Raw genomic sequence first — 15,430 nt, forward strand, 5'->3', positions numbered from 1 at the left:
CTAATTAAAAATAAGGTATCATGTCACAGTTGAGTTCATCATCAATAAAGAATGCAGGTGTAGTCCCAAAGAGCCATTTGGCACAGAACTCAAGAATTAAATGGAAGACTCCAAACAGAATCTAAGCTTCTGTAGGTGTTTCAGAGTTCACTGAATTAGGTGAAAGTTCATTTGCAAATTTCATATATATCTGAATAAGAACAGACTTCCTGGTTTTACATCTATTACCAGAGGAAGATGTATTTCTTTAAATTCATGGATAATTAGCTAAAAGAGGTCACTAGGACACTTTTTTAAATGGTGATACTAAGAACCAGGGATGTCTGGGTGACTCAGGGTTAAGCATCAGTCTTCAGCTCAGGTCATGATCCCAGACTCCTGGGATGGAGTCCCATGTCGGGCTCCTTGATCAGCAAGGAGTCTACTTCTCCCTCTGCCTGCCTCACTCCCTGCTTGTGCTCTCTCTCTCTGAAAAATAAATAAATAAAATCTTAAAAAAAAAAAAAAGAAACTAAAAGCCAGAAGGTCAAATTCTTCCTCAAATATCTTTGTTGCTACCACAGACCATATAGAAACATATGTGTGAAATAGAAATTAGCTCAAAGCAAATTGTAAAAGAGTATTCCCATAAGTGATACCTAAGTGATCAATAAAATCTTTAAAAAAGTCTGACAATTAAAAGTAACAATAGACAACATTGAGCACTAGTCCTTTTTAATTAAGACCTTGTTTGTTTCCTTTCTTCAATTTTACTCATATATATATTTACTCATATATATACATATATAAATTGTGTTTCGGAAGTATTGTTGACAAGCAATGTTATATTAGTTTTAGGTGTAAAAATAGTGATTTAACAAATCTATATTTTGTCCTGTGTTCATAAGTGTAGCTACCATCTGTAACCATACAATGCTATGACAATACCACTGACTATTTTCCCTATGCTGTACTCTTCATACCCATTATGTATTCATTCCATAACTCAAGGCTGTACCTCCCACTCGTCTTCACCATTCTTATACATCCCCCACCTCCTTTCCCTCTGGCAACTATTACTTTGTTCTCTATATTTTATTCTTTTTTTTTTTTTTTTTTAGATTTTATTTATTTATTTGACAGACAGAGATCACAAGTAGGCAGAGAGGCAGGCAGAGAGAGAGAGGAGGAAGCAGGCTCCCTGTTTGAGCAGAGAGCCCGATGCGGGACTCGATCCCAGGATCCTGGGATCATGACCTGAGCCAAAAGCAGAGGCTTTAACCCACTGAGCCACCCAGGTTCCCAACTATATTTTATTTTTTAAATCAATTGTCAGCAAGCTATGACCTATGGACCAAAATCCGCCAACAACCTGCTTTTGTATAACTCACAAGCTAAAAATAGTTTTTACATTCCCTTTAAATTTTTTTTTAAATCAAAAAAGAATATTTTATGCTACATGAAAATTATACAAAATCCAAATTTCAGTGTCCAAAAAATTTTTATTGGAACAGAGTTATAATCAACCACTTAAATATTGTCTCCCTTCTTGTGCTACAACACGAGAGTGGAGTAGTCATGAAAACAACTGTGTGGCCCTCAAAGCCAAAAATATTTACTCTCTAGATCTTTGCCTAAAATATTTTCTGAGCCCATTTTAAGCCTGTTCTGCCCCATGCAGGTAAAGAGGATATAGATAGGATTGACTCATCTCATAACTAGAAAAGATGAAAGCAGTTAAGAGAATTTTAAGTCGGAGCAACAAAAAGCCAATAAGAAAAGTTTCCACTAGATGAATTGCTTCCTTTGATTGAGCATAATTTGCTCCATGGTATTGAATTACTGTAAGAGGATCATGGTTTTGCTCATAGATAATTGAGTAACCCAGACCACTTAGCTGTAACTAGACAAGCCAAAGACCAAGTCCTCTTTTTTTTTTTTTTTTTAATGGGTTTTGGTTTATTCTTTTTAGTGTGGAAAATGGGTTAAAAAATTCTGTATTTTGTAAATGCTCAATTTAACATCACTGTGAATCATAAGGTCAGGAGATGGAAAGAATGTAATTCTCAATCAGAGCCATTCCTATTGTTATGCTTTTGGGGATCATATACTATCTACTCCCATTGGTTGAAGGGTGATAAATTTTGTAAATATGCTAGCAGTAGACTCACTCCTCTTTGGTGATGACATTTAGTAACTCTTCCTCACATGTTCATTGTCTTGCTGGATGACTGCCCCACATCCAATCTGTGGTGTCAGTGCACTTCCTGTGCATGGAGACAAAAAGTAACGCACAGAAAAGCTACATCTAGTGTGGATTATTCTCATATTGGCAAAGCAGTAAAAGAAAAAACATGTGGACATCTTTTTTTTTTTTTTTCCTCTTCTACTTAATAGTATTGTGACTCTGAGAAATTCATTTTTTGGGTTTCCTGTCCTATATCTTTAAAGTGTGGAAAATACTGAGTAGGATCAAAAAAGGAAAGTTGTATCTAATATGCCCAGCACGTAGTATTGTGGCTATTTCTCTTATAAAACTGATGTGTTTGAAATGCAGTAGAATAAAAATCTGTGTCTTTATCTATATAAAAAAAAAAGTTTTATCACATTGCAGTAGAAAATGTATTTTTTGTTATTGACTTTGCCACAAATATCTATGCAATATGAAAGTGAACCCAAGCTCTAAGTCAGATTTCCCGTGTTGAAATCCTCCTTTAACACTTTCTAGGTGTTTTAGCACAGAGAAGTTCCTTCACAGAGTTGAGCCGTTTTTTGTGTGTGTGTGTTTTTTTTTTCTTTTGCATTTATGAGGCTGGAAAAATATCATCCAACACATACATATGTTGAGAGAATTAAAATACTAGATGGAAAGTGAAATAAGGGCTCCACAAATGTGAGCTATATTAATTCAAAAGTAGCAAAACATTTAACAACTTTGTTAGACAGAGTTATATTTCAGTTTTTGTTAAGTGTGTTAACTACTTGAGGTGATAACATAACACTTTATTCAGAACAATTCTGTCTCACTGCAAGCGTGCAGGCATTCATCAAGTACCTGATCTCTCAATCTTGCATTCATACTGTAGGTATGTGCAAGCCTCATTAGAAACCATGATCTTTTTCAGAACCTAAAAGGTCTCTTTCAGACAGCACTCTGCAATTTTGAGATGCACCATTAGAAATGTGGCTTCTGACCAAGTTTGTTCTTGCCTTTTTACACATTTGACTTTCTGAACACTGAACCACTTCTTTGCTTCTGGTCTCTTTGGTACTGTGGTACTTTGGTATTTTTCTCAACTAGAGAGTCTCTCTCCCAATTTTTTTTACCAATGCCTTTACAAGTTGCTCAGACTCACTTTTCTCTGGTTAAGATTTACTAAGTGAATAAAGCATCTGGCTAACTTGAGCTTTCACATGACATCTAGTTTATGATTTATCTTTGTACTCTAACATTCTACCAGACCTAAGTTTGTATATGGCTGTTAAATTTCTTTGTAAACAAATTCCCTATTATAAAGGTAGTAAAGACTCAACAAAGATCAAAGGCCAGATATCATACTTACCACAATACATATATACATAGTACATTAAAATGAGGAATCAATCAAAACATTAGAAATTAAAAATACCTGATACTTGGGGAAAAAAACATATCTATATAATATGGAACACAAAGGAATTATAATGGAATTCAAAAATTATGTATAACTGACCAAAAAAAAAAATACAATAAAATTTTTTAAAAATTCAGCTAAAACAAGAATTTAGATATTTATTAGAGTAAATCCATTACAAAATAAATACAATTTGTTCTATTAGTTCTCCTGCATTATCTTCTACAGAGTTTACTGATATCCCCACATTGAAGCCTTGGTGAAGGATTTAATTAAACTGGGGAAGGGGATAATAGTTCATGCAAGGGCATGATCAGACCTCCGCACCTCAAACAGAGAGGCTATCCTGGACACTTCTGCATTGCTTCACCTCTGCTTGGCCTCATCTGATTGAGGCCTCATCTGATCTCAGCCTCAATTTTAGAAAACAGTGTGACCTTTGTCCCATATGGAACTTACATTGCCTCACTTCAAATATGTGCCATGCATCTCTTGCCTGCAATCTAAAGATTTTATGATTCCAAACATGTGGATACCTGCTGGAGTTCACTTGACATTCTTGTATTTTTAAACTGGTACTAAGAGGGATTAACAACCCCCCCCAACCCTCACCCCTCCCACCTCACTCCCCTCACCCCCCACACACCCAGGGCAATTATTAAGAGTTAACAGCCAATAGATAAATGATTCTCCTTTTCCTTGGTAGGCAGACAATTCTGAAATGCATTTTGTAAGGGTACTCAGACGTTCCCAGTAGGATTGTACACCATTACCCACAGTGATAGCCAACTTTATAATAATCCTTTATTGGCTTTTCCTAATTGTCCTTTCCTCCTTTCCTATTGCACTCTTCCTACTTATTCATGCCTGCTGCCTGTCATTGACTTCCAAATAAATTCCCCTCAGGTGAGCTTTTGCCTCAAGCTCTGATTTTGTGGAATCCAGACATGGTTCATTGTATATGACTATTTAGTTCAGCAGTGTTCTGGCATTGCTATTATGCAATTATGAACAGAAACAACTGTCTTTACTGTTAAGATTTGTGTTATTTGGTTTTAATATTATCATTTAACTTCATTCAAGTTATATAAATAAAATAGTCATAATAGCTAATTCAGTTAATGCATGATCTAGGTATATTTCACTCATAAATCTATTTTTTTCATGCAGAAGTCATTTTTCTTTTTAAGAAATCCATTATTTAAAAAAAAGGAAATCCATTATATCCTGCTTCATATTTACACATTTAATTTTACCTCTAATTATTGTCTTCTTTAAGAAGATGCTGTTTCCTATATTCGAATGAGAGAAAAAAATATATTTAATGATATTTTGTTTATTTTATTTTATTATTTTTTTTTCCAGTACACACAACACTCTCCTAATGCTCTCACGCAAAGCATTGCTTCTCTCTTTCGGGTCTTTAAAATTCTCTTTGATGTGTTTTCTTTTAAGAAACACTTCAACCCTAAGAATAATATTGGTCATATCCATGGGAAATACTTTTAGAAAAGTTGGACTTTTCTTTACTTTCTCTTGGAGAATGACAAGTTGAACTTACATTATAACAAGTCTTCAATAGCTACAACAGCAAACGTGTTAAAAAATTGGTCTCTCAAATCTTCACAAAATTTGCTGTTAATCCAGATACAGATATTATGTACCCAGCCCCCCACAAATGTTACAAATTCAGTAGAGCAAATCAGAAACATATATTTCAGATCAAAGAGTGTCTTTTTTTTTTTAAAGATTTTATTTATTTATTCATAAGGGACAGAGAGAGAGAGACAGAGGGAGAAGCAGGGATCTCTGATACAGGGATACACTGATACACTGAGCAGGGATCCTGATACAGGACTCCATCCCAAGACCCCAAAATCATGACCTGAGCCAGAGGCAGATACTTAACCATCTGAACTACCCAGGCTCCCTGATCAAAGAGTGCCTTAAAAAGATAATTAGACTAACATAAAGTCTTACTGTATCAGAATTCCCTATTATTGAGAAGTTGACTATGCTTCAGGTATAGAATGTTTTCTCTCTACTCACCCACTTGACAAATACCTATGTATAACTCTGTCTCCACTCAAATAGACTGAAAAGCCTCTTTCACTTTCTCAGTACTAGTCTTAGTGTTTTATTTTTATTTTTTACATGTTTCTATTGAAATTTGCAAATAGTTCCATTAGACTATAGAATAGTCTATATATGTATATAATATATACATATATAATATATATACAATGCATATCTGTATGTATATGTATATAATCTATATACAATATATATAATCTATGTGTATGTATGTGTATGTATATAATATGTATATTATATATATATACACACATATGTGTGTGTGTGTGTGTGTGTGTGTGTGTGTATAATCCCCATAGACTGTATATTCTAAAATATCTAAGAGTCTTATCTTTGCCTTACACTGTCCAGTCATGGCTCACATACTCAGTATCTCTTGCTTAAAACATCATAAGTCTTTTCCCCTTCCATATTACCGGGACTATTTCTCTAACACAGATATACATTTTATTGGTACTTGTACCATCACACTGGCTCAAAAGTCTGAAGATGGAAGTAAGCAGACATTACAAACAGAAGAACTGGATTATATTGTTTTCTCTGACACTTAGTAGTTGTCAAATTTGTTTGTTTGTTTTTCTAGGAGTCCTCTCAAAAACAAAAAACAAAATCTCCAAATGGAGATTTTTACCTTGCATGGTTTTCATGAAAATTAAACGAAATGACATTTACTAAGTGGTTGGCATACACATTCTAGGTAGTGAAGTATGGTAGGTTTTGTCTCCTTTTCCACTTATAAAATCCAAACTCTTTACCACACACAACAGACCCTGGGAAGTTTGCCATTATCTGCCTGCTCAGATTTGTCTTCTTACCATGAGCGTTTTACTTGCTACATCTCAGCAACTGTGCCTTACGTGTAGTTTCCTGAGCAAGCCATGTTGCTAGATACTTCCTTTTTTTTTTTTTTTTTTTGCCCAACTATACTCACATGCACTGAAGGCCTTGGATTTCACAGAGCTCAGATTAAATAGTAGTTAATCACTGCAAATTTCCTTGAACATTTCTGGAATTCTCCCATTATACTTTATCTTACTTTTTCCATTTTGCTATCACTATACCCTCTAAGTTCAAAAATCTAATTGAAACCTATTATTTCCTCCAGTAAGTCTCTGATAGTGTGAATAATATTTATGAATTTATATTAGTTTTTTTGGAGAGAGAAGAGCAAAGAGAGCAATGGAAACATACATTTTATATCATAATTTTAAATTGGAAAAAAAATTCCTATTGGGGAAAAATATGGGAACATTGCAAATCCCAAATTTTAAATAAAAAGAAATGTTTTTCCTAATTTATTTTAGCTTATTTTTTCCAGGTGGCTGAAAATAAAGGTCTTTGAATTTCTTAAAATCTAACAAATGATTAGACCCTAGTGGTGACATGGAAATGTGTCTGTGATAGTTATTTGACAGCACCATAAAAACACTTTCCCAGAAAAGAAAAAACTGAAACAGCTGATATCTATCCTGTGTGCCACCACATTCGACAGCATGAAATAATTTATACAGTTTATACACTGGAAGTAAAAACACCTTTTTAGAATCGTTTGTCAAGTGCTTAAAGCAAAACAAATTAAAGATTCGAGGTTGTAGTGTAGTCATAAAAACTGCTGCAGTAAATGTCTAAAGGATTGCTGCTTATTTTTCACATAATAAAAATTAACAAAAACCTAAGGAAAGTTTGACTAAGAAAAATACAAGTATTTGGTAAATGAAACAAAAAGTTAAAAATAGTCTATGGCATTTTCTGTTTGACAAGGCAGAAAAAATTCTGCAATACTATTTGAACATTCCCAGATTCTTTGGAGAGCCACTAAACAGCTCAATAGAGCAGCCCTGAAAGAAACTACACATGATTACAGCTTTTCTTTTTCTTTCTTTCTTTTTTTTTTTTTTTCCTGTAACTCCTCAGTCTAGGATACATGATTTGGAGATTAGTAAATAACAAATAATATACTTTACATAAATTAGTATCCATGAGTGCATTCATGGGGTAAAATATTGGTACATATTTTATGTGCTTTGAAATACGCTACCTTTGGCAGAGATCTAGGGGAAAAGGTACATTTGCGAAAAAAAGTCTACCAATTCAAACTAAAATTAGCATGAGAATGTCAGAAGCATTAAGCTATCTGTGGCAGACCTGGGATGTGCGGTTCAGAGGCACCTTCAAAAAAAGGACTGCTGCCCAGTTGTGAGGATTGAGGCTGGTGGATCTTTGCTTCCTCATGTTCTACATCAATTTTCAAGCCAGTGCCATGTTATTCATGGATTCTGCTCCCAGCCTATGACTCAGAAAGATGTTAGGAATTGAGGAGGCCATGCCACTTGTTGTAAATGACCTACTAGCCAAGACTAAGCAAAACCCACAGGGGGACTCCTTTAACAAACAATCATTTCTCCAGAGCTCAGCATTAACTGACAAAAACTTTTGTCAGACCTGTACTGCAGCATCATTGCTCCCCTACCTGGTCCCAGTTAGCCCCTCTCCTTCTGCAAGTATCACTCTTCCAATAACCGAGTTGTACTCCTAATTACATCTCAGCATCTGATTCCTGGGGATGCAAGCCGATATAAAAAGCAGTTTGAGGACTAGATCACCAAGTGTTCTGTCAGTACTAAGGACCTCGGCCTTGGGAGTAGATTGTGTGTATATGAAGCTCCAGGTACAAAGTTGCAGCCAATTGTTAAAGGTTTAATTGGATGTAAAGTAGTATGGCATAATAGTAGAAGGAAAGTACTAGCCCATCTGCCAATTCTGAGATGTGAAATATAGGGGAAATTGATGAAGTTCTAGAACCTAGGTGAGGTTCGGTGGGCTGAGGTCCAGAGCCGATGACCAAGAAAGAATTCTTGAGACATCTTTGGTGCAAAATGGTGGTTTATTAAAGCATGGGGACAGGACCCGTGGGCAGGAAGAGCTGCTGCCCCGGGTTGTGAGGGATGGCAGGTTATGTACCCTACGGTTGGGGGAAGGTGAGGGAAATGTAGGTTTGAACGGAGTTTTCATATGTTAAAGGAGGCCTCCAAGGTGCAGGGATACCAGAGGCTTGATCAATGTTGTCTTTTGGCAAGCCATTAACATCAAGATAGTTGGGAGATTCCTGGTGGGATGTCACAATCCTGCTATCAAGCATTTTTGTTAGTGAGATTTAGGTATAGAAGAAACTTAACTTCACTTATATTTCCTTCTACCCCAGCCTCCTTCAGTTTTGTTTATGGAGGGGAGGGTGACATTAAGGCTTGAGGAACTGAGTTATTTGCCTCTGGAAATTGTGCTATTGATGATGTAACTTCTTTGTTCGTAGATCTCTAGGACATTTGTAAACCAAGGGAGACTCCTGTCTTGTGGGATTGTGATCTCAGCAAGTTAACTATTTGTTTCTCTTTTTGGCAGTCAGGGGTACCTGAGGAATGTCACATACATCACCGAGGGGAGCGGATGGAGAGGGGGTGCAAGGTGCCAGCTTTTGCTTTGTCCTCAGCCAGCCTCCTGCTCCCTCATCAAAATGATAAATAAGAGGACAATGAAATTGGATGGTTGTACTAAGTTGCAGCAGATAATGAAGAACTTTGGGCAATTATCACACAATTGAAAACCAATTAATAGAGCTAGAGAGTGGCTCTGAAGCTTGAGCAATTTACAAAGAAGACTTTTTCTCGTATAAAGAGAAGGAAGGAAGAGCTGAACATCAACTCCGGGATATGATTCTCACAGTATCTGAATTTCTAAGGCAGTTGAGTGTTCAAAGTTGATGTGTTAGAGCAAATTCAGGGAGCTAATTGTGAAAACTTGGGAACCCCACAAGAGACCCAGGAATACGTATGTGGGTGCCCTGTCCTGTATATCGGTATGATATGATTTCAAATCCATTGATTTATGATAAAAATGAAATTGTTTTTAAAACTAAAGTGTTTTGCTGCAGGAGTGAAGTAAGCTGTGCCGAGATGTCACCATATCTGTTGGCATTGATAACCCTTTAGCTGCTGAGAAACCCCTCAGGAGACATATAAGAACACATAAAGAAACAACAGTGACAAGGGGAAATTTAAACTATAAATACTGAGAGTTTGTAGGGATTATCAGTGTTCTGTCTGCAAGACTACGCTTTGTAGATTTAAATAGTTCTGCCAAGAATTGCAGGGCTATGTTCTTTTAGGAGCACAGCAGAGTGGTCTGTTTCTCACTTTCTCCAGTTTCTAGAAGCTGACTCAATCCTTGGCTCATTCTCCCTCCACCTTCAGAAAGTATCACTAACCTTTGCTTTAGGTGTCACATCTTCTCCAGCTCTAACCCTCCTGTGTCCCTCAAAGAAGGATGATTGTGGTTACATTAGGCCCACTTAGATAATTCAGGATAATCACCTCTTCCAAATTATTAATTAAATATCATCTATAAATTCCTCTTTTCAAGTAAGGTAACATACATATTTATAGGTTTCAGAGATTAGGGTGTGGACATCTTTGAGAGTGGGGCATTATTCTAACTACCACAAAATTAAATTCACTATACCAAGTTATTGATTTTTCAAGATGTTGCTGCTTTTTCTGTATCTCACAAATTTTGATAAGTTGTGTTTTCATATTCATTTAATCTAAAATACTTTTGAATTTTGCTTAAAATTTATTTTTCAACTTATGTGTCATGTAGAAGTATGTTGTTAATCTCCACATATTTCAGGATTTTCCAATTATCTTCCTGTTACTGATTTTTAAGTTCAATTTCATTGTGGTCTGAAAGCAGACATTGCATGATTTCTATTTTTAAAAATTTCAAAAGGCATGTTTTATGGCCCAGAATGGGTTGTTTGGCTGTTATTTCATGTGTGCTTGAGAAGAATGTTCTGTGGTTGTTAGACAAAGGAATATATAGATGTTAACTGATCGTTTTGTTAAGTTCAACTATGTTCTTATTAATTTTCTCCCTGCTAGATCTGTCCATCTCTAAGAGAGAAGCATGGATGCCTCCAATATGATTATAGACTCACCTATTTTTCCTTGAATTACTATCAATTTTAGTGTCTCATAGTTTGATGTTCTGCTGTTATGCACATACATGTTAGGAACTGTTAGGTCTTCTTAGAAAATTGACCCTTTTATCAATATATAATGCCCTTCTTTATTTCTGATAACTTCCCTTGGTTTAAAGTCTACTCTGTCTGAAATTAATTAATTAGCAGAAGAACCAGGGTAGCATAGGGTGATACCATATCCGTTATTCCTCAAAAGATCTCATTATTTTTCTAGTCCTACAGAAGAGGTTTATTGGGGGTAGGGGAAATGTCCATAGGCTCATGGGGAAGGACTGGAGTTAAGGGCAGTAAAGTGTCTTTCATTGAAGGGTCTTGTCTTCTATATTATTATGTTCTCACATTTTAAGGAGATGGCTCAGATCTGTAAGCTGGATCAAAGATCATGATTTTATAATGTAGTCACTGAGCTCAACCTTTTGTTCAGCAGATCTTGACCCTTTCTGGTTATAGAAGTCAAGTAAAACCACGATTGGCGGCAATTTTCATTGCCTTTAGAATACTATGGTCTATAAGCCACTGTCATAGATCTTTGTGATTCAGTGCTTTTTGTTCACACTTACAGTAAGGAGTGACCTTCATGAGGAGTATATCTACCTTGCGTCACTGGTGTTGCCAGGGGCCCTCTGCTACTGTGTAGTCCTATCGTCACTCATTACAATAGCGAGTTTATCTCCCTTAAAATCTCTCCTACTTATAGTCAGTCCTGATCAACAGTGAACCAACACTGCTGTCTTAATTATTTTTCCTTCCCTATCCACCAACAGGCCATTCCTTAGTCCTTTAATGAATGGAATGTATGCATCCCCCAGGGAAACACAGTCAGCTAGTGAGTTAATTTAGGACATGACGCATGCTGATAGGACATCAGACATCCAATAGGCTGTTGTACATATAAATTTGGATCTCACACAAAAGTACTAGTCTATTTCATCTTCCTTTGTAACCAAGCTACTCTAAAGTCTCGGGTGTAAGTTTCAGACCAGTTTGTGTCCAGCTGTAGAAGTCTACAGTCTTTCCATAGGTGCTTTCTGGCTTTCACCTCATGACTTAAATTGGTAGGTGACTAACTTGAGTCTGTCATTCCCTGTCTTCGCTGCTTGGATTACACTAAACAAATAACTCTATTATGTATCTCAAAACTAGAGCTATTGCATAAACTAATATATCCTTTTTCACTTGTATCCTATTCCAAGTTCTCTACCTTGGAAAATCTTAGTAATTTCAATGTTATAGCACACTAAATATTATTAACTCCCTACTTAACAACAACAATAGTTTTCTTATTTCCATTTCAAAATCTTATCCTGAAGATCTGTTTTCTAGGACCACTTCAGGTAATGACTATATAAGTATGAGGCCATCCAGATGTTGACACTTAAATGAGAATCCACGTGAATTTAGATGTCTGGGAAAATGACCCAGGGAAAGGAAGGGGGGCTTAGATTCTTTTTGTAAACCAGTTTCTACTATAAACATCAAGAGGTTTTTTTTCCCACTGACTTCCTAGTACTTGAGTAAACACAAGTGAGAATAAGAGGATATTTACCCACTCGTTCTGTGAGTAATTTGTGGAAGGCTGCTCTTGGAGGGTATTGATTACTAGCATATCCAGCATGCCTCACAGGAAGTAAGACAGACCTAGCCATTAAGAGCTACAGAGAAAAACAGAGGTGTAGCATTGGAAGTTGAACTCACGTACACTAAAGTGGCAGGGACCAGCGCATAAGAGAGGCATTTAAACAGCTTTAGCGATTAGGTGTTTCACATTTTGTTTCCATTTAAACCTGAAGAGAACTCTAGGAGATGTACTTCCATAATTCTTACTTAGAAGAGATGAGATACAGATGGGTTAAAAAACTTTCCTAAAACCAGTTTCTAACTAGTGGGAGGGTAATTCAAACTCTAGGAGCTTCAGGCCAAATTTCTAAATGTAATATCCATAGTTAATATCATTTCTATAGATTTTTGAGTTGAAAATATATGTCTCTGGTATTTGTAAGTTACAAATAGTATAATGCTACAGAGTAAATGTTAAACTATATTTTTATTGTGATCAGAGTTAGCTTTTGAATAATGTATTTACCATCTAAAACCAATAGATATTATTTATTCTTAATTATTATTTAAATATTCTAAAAAAATCTGGTAACTAGTATTTTAAAAACATCCATTACTTCTTATCAACAGACAGTTCTCTTCATGAGAGAAATACCTCTGACAGTACTGTAGTATTTAAAATGTACCACTTATAGAAATTGCTTCATTTGTACAATAATATTAATGGAAGGACAACTTCTTCAGTTTGAAAAATACCACATCTCGGTAAATCTGCTACAATTTAGGCATTCTGAATGTATGGTCACTTAATGAACCAATCATGAACTTGCTATGTTTTAGGCAGATTAAGTGGACAAACAGAACAAGTTTTGTTTTGTTGTTGTTTTTTGTTGTTGATGTTGTTGTTTTTCATCTAATTGGTGTCCCGATCTTGAAACTTTTTTTTTATGTCATGTTAGTGTATAAAATCTCCTTTTATTATAGTTGATTGATAGTCTGTTGACCAACATACCAATTTTTGAAAATGACAAATATTGTAATTCTTCTTGCAATAGTTATACTTGGTCAAGCAAAAAATTATTTATAACTAAAATCTTTTTTTAATTTCCATTGGTAATGGCTGTGCTTCTTCATTTCTTAGTGCCTTTGTTCAAGGAATGGTTTTAATTTTAATTAGTTCTGTTTCCATTTGCTGAATATCTTGCTATCCTTAACATCCAGAACCAATTGGATTTATGCTATAGCATTTCCTCATAGCACTGCTCCAATCTATACTAATTAATAGAAGAAAAAATAAAGCTTTAAAATTTAACCTCTAAATTTATATAGACCAGCACTGGCACATTTTTTATTCTTTCTCCCAGGGCATTTATTGGGAAAAATGGCCACTAGTTCTTTAAATGATGCTAAATTGCCATTTGATACAAAGAAGATTGGCCTTCTTTTCACATTTTCCCAATTATCTTCCTTTTAACTGACATTTAATCACTGCACACCTTCATTTACATATACTCCTTGGCATTACTTCGAAGAGTAAGAAAGTTCAGCTCCTGGGTCCATAAGAATGAAATAATGGAATGAAATTGACTTTTCTTGACTAATCTATATAAGATAGGTCTGTCTTAGGATATAGGACTTATTATTAGTCAGGTATGGTGAAGACAACAGATCAGGAAATGCTTGTCATTGATCTCATATTTCTGAAGAGGAGGAGGCCAGGCCATTCCATGCAGGGCCATATAAAAGAACACCAATATTAGTCACAGACTGAGAGAGAGTAAGGAATTTTGAGAAAGTCTTTATCATTGTTTTCCTGGGAAGGAATGGGTATGGCAGAGTAAACAATCCAATCAGGTTTAGGATTAGCAAATTTGAACAATTTCAGCAGGCTTTAAATTTTAAGGATTGCCTTTAGCTGTCTGATACCAGCTTTGGGGTGATTAGGGCAGGGAATAGAAGCCCTGAGTGTGAAAGTCCAATAAAGGCAGAATGGGAAGGAATGGGCCATTGTTTACTTTGCATATGAACAGCATGTTCCCTGGAGAGTCATATGCTGTATGACGAATTGGACCAAACGTCTGTGGTCTGGAGGGCCCAGATACCACAGAGAGTAGAAAATGTGGTTATTACAAAATCCACATTGTCCCTATGTTTTTTAGCAAATGGTGTGAGGAAAGTCAAGCAGAAATTTTCATCTATTTCCCTAATGTTTACAAAAATTTTTGAGTAAATTTGTCTTATTCTTATGTGTATATTTGTGTGTGTATGTTCTTAGTGAATGTGCCAGTGTGTGTGTGTGTGTGTGTGTGTGTGTGTGAATATACTTGTTCACTGGACAGTGAAATTTGTTTTGGTGTTAAACACAAAAATCTCAAATGCCTTTGATATTTTCCATAAATATTTCATAATTAATAAATTATATGCAGAATATGTGAATGCTTTTAAATTCAGTTATAACTCAAATATCCCCATGTGTTCCAATTTTTCATGGCTATCTTTACTTCCAATACCTTAATAACTTATTTAAGAATCCATTTTCGTTTCCTCCCTTACTAATGTCTTTGTGGTTCTGAAGGTAGGATTCTACTCTCCTCTCTCAACACAACCCTGCTTCATGTGTATGTCTGATCCTTCCTTACTATTTCATCCTCTATGGCTGCTGTCTTATTTCTACTCTACTTTAAACTGAATATAGGGCACGATTTCCTTTTCATTACCCCAAAAAGAACTCCACAGTACTCTTAACAATTGTCTCTATTGAAGATTTGATAATATATAAGGTGAGTACTACACATAATCAGAAACAACTTTGGGCTAATATATAGTTATCACTGTTTTTCAAATTTAACTGGTCACTTCACCACAGGACACCCTAGGAAATTTCTCTTTTCTTACCTCCAAAGAATCACATAGCTCCTTAGTTGTCCATATCTTCAAATTTCAGTCCCTCACTCCTCCCCACTAGTTTACTCTATTAGTAAAATATTCTATCATTTTATTGTACAGATAAAATTAATTTTTTTCTCTAAAGCCTTTCCCAAGGAAATTAGCCATATGAACCCTTTGCCAACAATAAGACTATGAACAACACCACAGTAACAAGGACAGGAAAAAAAGTCAAAATGTTTTCCTAAAGCAAATCTTCCAATTT

The sequence above is a fragment of the Martes martes genome, assembly GCF_963455335.1.
Source record: "Martes martes genome assembly, chromosome: 1".
Lineage (NCBI taxonomy): Eukaryota > Metazoa > Chordata > Mammalia > Carnivora > Mustelidae > Martes > Martes martes.